The 8,698-nt window shown below is 46.1% G+C and overlaps 1 long non-coding RNA gene across 1 annotated transcript; it reads left to right on the forward strand.

The window, feature by feature from the left end:
* On the forward strand, positions 1-8,280 carry LOC147001263 (uncharacterized). The gene is made up of 3 exons (XR_015045143.1): positions 1-91; positions 5,877-5,965; positions 8,177-8,280. It is a non-coding gene; the product is annotated as an uncharacterized LOC147001263 (long non-coding RNA).
* Positions 8,281-8,698: the final 418 nt, after the last annotated feature.

Genomic DNA, 8,698 nt, shown 5'->3' on the forward strand with positions numbered 1-8,698 from the left:
AGGCTCTGATTGGTTCACAAAATGACTCTCCAGAGTCACTGGCTTGCCAAAGTAAGATCACAGGATTTCTGAGTCTCCATAGACTCATGAGGTATGTTATCTCCATCTTGCTAATTCTGTTTCTTTGATGAACATAGGCATGTTTTGAAATATTTTATCTATGAAAATATTTTTTTTGAGTCAGGGTTTCTCTGTGTAGCCTTGGTTGTCCTGGAACTCACCCTGTAGACCCGGCTGGCCTTGAACTCAGAGATGTACCTGCCTCTGCCTCCAAAGTGTTGGGATTAAAGTCGTGTGCCACCACCGCCCAGCTCTATGAAAATATTTTATTTGTAATATTTTAAAAAAAATTATTAGGAAAGGGTTGGAGAGATGGCTCCGTGAGTGAAGTCCAAAAACAAGGAGCTGCAACCATATCTCCAGAATAAAGGGCTCTAGCTGGCCCGGGGACAGCAAACACAGGGTAGAGCAGAGCAAACGTGGCACTGTCACTTTTGCCTTTTACAGCTTTCCCTGTTCTTTGCTAAACTCCATTAGCTTACATTCCTAAAGCCCCCAAGGTCTATTCCCTTATCTGGCCACTTCCTCCCCTGACCACCAAGGTGCAGTGAGAATTTAGGTTTCATGTGTTATGTGAATATGTTTCGGTTTTAAGCCCAGGTAAGGTTGTCCCCAGCTGCTAACTAGGCTTTGTCCTGTGCTCTAGGAGGGGCGTGATTTTTGCCAGCTGCAGGTAGTTTACCTTTGGAATTCTGAGAACTCTTGAGGGGTTATAAATGCAAGAGCTACTGTACCCTCTGCTGCTGGTCCCTGATGCTGCCTTTGCTGTTTTGCTGATTTTGCTATTGCTGGTTGCTGGTTGCTGATTGCTGGTTGCTGGTTGCTGGTTGCTGGTTGCTGGTTGCTGGTTGCTGGTTGCTGGTTGCTGGTTGCTGGTTGCTGGTTGCTGGTTGCTGGTTGCTGGTTGCTGGTTGCTGGTTGCTGGTTGCTGGTTGGAGATATTCTGACAACTATGATTAGACTTGTCTCAAGGAACTTGATGTCCCTAGTTAGCAGCAGGAAGTAGTTTAAAGAGATCTATGCCCCCTTTCTTTCTTTCTTTCTTTCTTTTTTTTTTTTTTTTTGGTTTTTTTTGTTTTGTTTTGTTTTTTTTCCAAGACAGGGTTTCTCTGTGTAGCCCTGGCTGCCCTGGAACTCACTCTGTAGACCAGGCTGGCCTCGAACACAGAAATCCACCTGCCTCTGCTTCCCAAGTGCTGGGATTAAAGGCGTGCACCACCACACCCGACTCTATGCCCCTTTCTTTTCTAACCTTCTTTCTCTTCTACCTAGTATTGGGGGGTTGGAAGGAATAAGGGTTGGAAGGGTGGTAGATATAAGAGCATCATAAAGTAGTGCGCGCACACACAAACACACACACACACATGCACGCACATAAACCAACCAACTAACCAACTAAACAAACCTATACCAAAGTCCAGCTGTCAAAGTATTGAAGTCCAACAATCAAAAGCCCCTTATGGCTTACCTAATTAACATGACCAATCAAAACAAACCAACACATTGGTGTCCTGGTGTCAGCAGGAAGCAGCCAGAGAGAATAACGTCCACTTACCCAAGACCTAATTACCTAATAATAAAACAAAAAGGTGGGCATGAAGAACTCTAATAGGCCAAAGCTTGGCGAACACACGCCTGACCATGGGAAACACAGACATGACTATGGCAAACACTGCATACAGGGTTTGCCCTTTTAACCCCTTTTCTTCCTGCTAAAAACTGTTATGTTCTTAAAGCTTGCCCCCAACGTCTATTCCCTTATTTCGCCGAAGATCATTCCTAAGACAAACACCTCAGTCCAACAATCAAAATGTATTACTTGGCTACTATGTCCAATCAGGACTTGCCAACTCTGACTCCTTCTTTTTCCTCTTAAGAGCCCCACTCCTGTAGAAACACCCTCTCTCGCTCCTCTCGCTCTCCTTGAGGGATACTCACCAGAGAAGACGGCTCAGACATGGGTTTAGACCAATAGAAAGTCTTTATTAGCCAGCTGGAGACTACACTGGGTGTTCTGGATCCCAAGTTTAGCCCTGAGCCTTTCTCAGGATGAACTTTTAAGCACAAAAGCCATGTTCTGGGTTGATAGACTTCAGTGAACAAGAACAGTTCGCCAGAAGCAGAATTAAAGAACTATAGAAGCTAAAGAGCAAGGTTAGTACACTTTGAGACTATCCCAGAAGTATATGGACACTGATGGATTAGGCCTTTGTTTTTTAGTCTTGCTGTCTACTTGCTGAGTTTTACAGCCTGAGTGGGACTTCCATCACGGAGTCAATTGTGCTAAGATCTGGGACCCTGTTTTCAGTCTCCAGCCCCCACATAAAGGCTGGGCATGGCAGCACCTAGTGAGCAGAGACAGGTGGCTCTCAGGGAGTGTATCCAGCCAGTCTTACAAAAGCAGCAAGCTTCAGGTTCAGGAAGAGACCTTGTCTCAAAACCAAAATGTAAAATAAAAGGTGTCTAGCAACAGAGTAACATACCAGAAGTGATATCTGGTCTCCATGAGTGCATGCAAAGGCACCGTATCTGCGCAGGCCTGCACTATGCCTGCACACGTGTATACCACACATATACACATGAACATAAAGGAAAAGGGACTCTAACAATAATGAACATATAAAAATGAATAAAATTTGGAGCCTTTGTCTTTATAACAACAAAAATGTACAATTTAAAAATATTTTATAGGAGCCAGCAGAATAGCAGTGTCTAAAACCCATGAAAGTCACAGGAGGACAGACAGGCTAACATTTTTAGCATACTCGTCTTTGAGCCAATGTCTGCCTTCTGGTTCTGGAGATGCTGGGGATGGTATTTCCATGGCCTTCCACTGACCTTGAAGAAGGAGTTATTTTTGGAGTCATTGTTTTGAGTTTTGTCTACGAATAGAAGTGTGTGTGTGTGTGTGTGTGTGTGTGTGTGTGCAGTAGGGGATGCTCTGGTCACACAGAGGCCAGCAGGCAGGCCTAGCAAAAGGTGAGAAATAGCTTTTTCAGACAAGGGTGGCTGTTCAGAGGCTGCCTGCCTCCCCTCCCCTCTTCCTCTGTGTCCTGTCCTGTTTTCTGTCTAATTAGGTTGACCTCTGCCTCCTGTAGACCAGGGCTCAAATATTTACTGTTCATGATAGGTCAGCTACCCTACCATGAGGTAAAGACAAACTATTCAGTGCCTGGAGTCCTCAGGGAAGCAGCCCCGTAAACAAGCTGCTCTAACTACTCAGCGCCTTGGGCTTCTAACAGAATTCAGTGTCCCAACTCTGCCTGGATCACGGAGCACGGTCCTGTAGAGGAAGAGACATTTGAGCAGGGCTCGGAGGCATGAATGTGGTTTGATCATCAGTGTGGCCTCGGGGGAGAGGGGAGGAGGGCAGAGCCTTCCATAGCGAAGACTTTGTGATGGTAAGAAATGAGATGAATCGCTAACAAAGACTGCAGCTTTTCTGTGAAGTGTAAAGCTATTTCTTCCAACAACAACAACGACAACAAAAAAAATAGAAACAATATCCAGAGGAGTCCCAGTGAGGCTCCAGTACTGACAGAGAGAAGCCAGAGGCCTCGTCATACCAGACCAACGAGTCATCGCAACGAACATTTGCAAGCAAAGAAGTGTGAACAAAACGGTACACTGTGGGACACACTGTGACACACTACAGCTTCCACAACATCCCTTTTATTCTGTGGGGAGGAAGGTTACAGGGGTGAAGGGCCTGGACAATGGGAGGGTTAGATGAGTGGGATTGGGTGCATAGTGTGAAATTCACAAAGAACCAACAAAGAGTAAAAAAAGAAAAAGAGAAAGAGAAAGAAAGAGCTAGAGAGATGGTTCAGTGGTTAAAAGTCTCTCCCTCTCCTCCTTTCCCTCCCTCCCTCCCCCTACACTCTCTCTAATCCCCCACCCACCTACCCACCCACCCATCACCATCAGTCAGGGTTTCTCTGTCTCCCTAGCTGTCCTAGAACTTGCTCTGTGGACCAAGCTAGCCTGGAACTCACAGAGAAGCGCCTGTCTCAGCTTTCCTAGTGCTGGGATTAAATGAGGTGCGCCATCACAGCCTGACTTCCTTGCTGTTTTGGCCGGGAGGAACAGATTCTAGAACCTAAGCTTACAACCACCCATAACTCCAGCTTCAGAGGATCCGATGTCTTCTTCCAGCACCCATGGGCACCTGCATGCATGTGCACACACACATTAAATAAACGTAGAGTGTACTGTGTCATAGAAGACCTACCGCCGGCACCAAGAATTCGGTGTCCCTTGTTTTTAATCGCCCTCGGCTTTGACAGGAAAAGAAAGGGGGTGCACTGGGCCCCTCTGAGGTTGGTCTTACTCCCCTAGCCCTTTTGCCGTTCTACTTCCTCTAGATCCTGTAGCTGACAAAAGATCCAACGACATGGGTAAGGAGCTGACAAATGCCTCTTAGCATCACAGAACTCAGACCCCTAACGCGCTTCCTTAGTAACTAGCAAGGTCCCATAGAGAAAGGAGCAGCTGAGCAGGACTTGGGGTGACCTCAAGCCATTGTATAGTCTAACTAGGGAAAAAGAAGAAAGTCGACCGCTGGTGAAGACCTCACTCAGTGTGCAGCTGACTTTCCCTGCTGTTCCCTTCCCTCCCACAAAAGCCCTCTCACCCCTGAGCCCCGCCCCACCTTCCATGAAGGCGGAGCTTTGAGGAGCCGGTCCCCTAACTTCAGGGACAACTTGAATCATTGATTTCTTTCTTCCAACTCTCATCTTCCTCATTTTGATCACTTTGGGGTAGGGAGGCAGTAAGACATTTGATTGCAATAACAGAAAGTGGTCCTTCCGGGAAGATGGTACGCATGGCACGGACAGCGAGGAGCTCAGGGTTCTGAGAGTGGCAGGCGGGCACAGTCAGAAAGAGGGGTGAGCCTGGTATAGTTAAAGCTGTTATCTGGAAACTAGGAAAAACAATTCACCTCAATGGTGAGTTGACTGTACCAGGCCCTTAGAGGATGTCTCGGCTGGAAGTGTGGCTCTTCACTTGAGCCCAACGACATCTAACGTAAAAGAGCAGGTGTAAGTCCGGCATCGCTGCCTTTCTTTTATATCTGTTTCCTTTGACACTTTACACTTTGGGTCTAATACCTGCACAACTCTGCACTTAGACCTGTCAATCACTTAAGGGACATTCATTTAAAACTGGTAGTCCCAGCTGGCCTGTAGTGTTACATGCCTTTAATCCCAGCATTTAATCAGTACTCAAAAAAGGCAGGCAGTTTTCTGTCAGTTCAAGGCCAACCTGGTCTTTGTACTGAGACCTTGTTTCAAAAAAAAAGAAAGAAAGAAAGAAAGAAAGAAAGAAAGAAAGAAAGAAAGAAAGGAAGAAAGAAGAAATGAAAAGAAAAAATAATTAATTTAAACAAACTGGTAGTCCTCCCCCTTCCCATCAAGGCTGATGTCATAATTACCATATTTTACAACAGCCTGTTCCAGATCACCAGTGTAGCACCTGGAAGTCTCCAGTCTTTATGCTAACATGAAGAAAGGCCCAGTTAACCTTGGCTCTCTTTCCCTTCCTTTCTCCCCCACCTCCCACCTCTCCTTTATTTTTTTTTCCTCTCTGCATCCATTCTTTTTTTTTTTTTAAAGATTTATTTATTATATGTAAGTACACTGTAGCTGTCTTCAGACACTCCAGAAGAGGGCGCCAGATCGCATTACGGATGGTTGTGAGCCACCATGTGGTTGCTGGGATTTGAACTCTGGACCTTCGGAAGAGCAGTCCGGTGCTCTTACCCACTGAGCCATCTCACCAGCCCTCTGCATCCATTCTTTGGTGTTGCTTTAAAGTTTACTTATGTAGGAGTGTGGTGTGTGCACAGGAGCCCATGCGTCTGAGGAGGTCAGAGCTGTCATATGCCTTGGAACTGGAGTTGCAGGTAGGTACTGGAAACCTAGCTCCTGTCCTCTCTCTGCAAGAGCAGCAAGTGCTCTTATCTGCTGAGCCGTCTCTCTGCCATTTGCTCTTGAGTCTCACTGTGTAACCCGGTGGACTCAAACTTGCAACTCGTCCTCAGCTCCATCTTGTCTCTCTAACTTGACCTTCCTCAGAGTCATTCTCTCATGCAGTCATCTCAGGTTCCAGGTACGAGTCTGATCGATACACAGTTGAAACTACCCCACCCTGGGGCAGCAGGGATTTGCGTATCTGTTGCAGGACTCCTACGGTGGATCTTGACATACTGGAATCAATTCTTTTCCTATTCACCACCAACTTTTCCCACTTGGTATTTTGGAGCAAATGTCCCAGCCTGAGACAGCCTGGTCTGCTGAGACCCTCCGCTGAGCTGGGCTTCCAGCCTAGAACTCTAGAGGAATGTGGCTTCTAATCTGTAAGGTCCTAGCCACTTGGAAAAGCACACCTTTTGGCCTACTCCAACACAAATAGCTGTTTGCCCTTTGACTCTGCTTCCTTGCACGTAGCTCACAAACCAGTGGGATTGCTTGTGTGATAACAAACTCCTTCCTAAGCATGCTGGGGTTCATGATAATGAGGTGAAACTCCAAAACATCTTCAGGATGGGGGTTGGTTGACAGAAAAACCAACACTTAATTAAAGGGTGGGGATGCCCATCCTCGCTGTCTGACCTCCAGGGAGGGGAGAGGCACCAGGGGTTGAAGTGTGAGTCGAAGACTCGTGAATTAAGAAGCCCAAGGCTGTTCCCTGTTGGTGAAGAAACACCTCGCCTTACACATCTGTTGACTATTCTGACACATGACCTCAGTCATAAAGCCATGACCTTGTGCTTCCCTGCATTCTGTTCTCATGGATGGTCATTCTCAGAAGGATTCCATTAGAATCCTCATTTTGTGGTCAACTAGATAGAAGTGCAGGTCATCTGGGGACCCTGCCTTGGTGGGGGTACATTGCATAGAAATAAACCCTTTAATTTCTGAGATCTAATGCAACTCCAGGAAGAGTGTGTCAGAATTAGGTACCAGTTTATATGGGAGAAATTGGGTAGAAAAATAGCACGTATTTGGCGTCACCTCCCTCCACCCTACACACATCAAGTTCAGAAGTGATGTCAGAAAGAATCCTCCCCACACAAGGGTTATTCACAAGGAAACATGAACCTGACTTAAGGGAAGTGAGTCACAGAGCAGCCCATGTAGCTCACGTTGCTTACAGCTGATGTAAAGTCCTTCTAGCCTTGGAAACAAGCCTTGGAAAAACAATACACACACTCACGCACGCACTCAGTCACTCACATATGCACGTACACACCCACTCATCACTCACACACACACAAACCACACACCATACACACCATATACACCACACATACCATACTACATACATTCACCACACACACCATAACACACACACACACTCACACACACCATACCATACACACACACACGACACCATATACTATATACACACAGACCACACACCACACCCATACACATACCACACACACACATACCATACCACACACTCACACAGAACACACATATGGATGCATACACAAATGCACACATGCACACACATACACAAACCACACACTATACACATCACATATACCACATACACATATACCACAATTCATATACCACACCACACACACAGACCACATACCACACATATACATATGCAACATACCAAACACACCACACCACACACACACAGACCACATACTCACACACACACACACACACCCTACTACACACACCACATCACACTACACATCACATACTGTACACACATACAGACTACATACACAGATCACACACAGGCACTACACCACACACACACACACACACACACCACACACCACATCACATACTATACTATACTACACACTATACACACACCACACACACACATACTATACTACACTACAGTACACACTATACACACACCACACACATACCACATACCACAAACACACACACACATACACACTCACACCACACACCATACCTCAAACAATACCACCAAGCAGCCAGGTGTCTGTGCTGGGCTGGGCTGTGCTGGGCTGGGCTGTGCTGTGCTGTGCTGTGCTGTGCTGTGCTGTGCTGTGCTAAAGGACTACTGAAGGGTTGGAGAGAGGGCTCAGCAGTCTAAAGCACTCTTGCTCTTGCAGGGGGGTTGATTCCCAGCACCCACATTGTGGCTCACAAGCATCTGTGACTCCAGTTCCAGATACAGAGTATCAATACCCTCTTTTGACCTCTCTGGGAATGAGACAGGTACGTGGTGCATAAATATACATGTAGACAAAACACCAATACACCTAAAATAAAAACAAATCTTAAAAAAGAAAGAATACCTGAGCCTGGAAAATGCATACAACCAGAGTTGATTTATCCCTCACAGTTTTGAAGGCCAGGATCAAGGCACCAGGATCTGCTGTGTGAGGAGAGCCTGGTGCCTGTTTTTAACATAACACCTTGAACACAGCATCCTTGGGAATAACACTGCTCTTCATGTGGAAGAAGTGTGAAAGAATAAAAAGGAATTTGCTCCTACAAGTCTTAAAAGCCTTTAAGTCCATCCACATGGGGGAAACCTTAGAGGCCCCATCTTTCAGTACTGTTACAATGGGAATTAAATTGCAACGTGAATTTCTGAGGGCCAAACATTCAATAAAGCACCAAGAAATGTT

Source organism: Mus caroli, unplaced genomic scaffold (assembly GCF_978045245.1).
Source record: "Mus caroli unplaced genomic scaffold, Mus_caroli_1 scaffold_14, whole genome shotgun sequence".
NCBI lineage: Eukaryota > Metazoa > Chordata > Mammalia > Rodentia > Muridae > Mus > Mus caroli.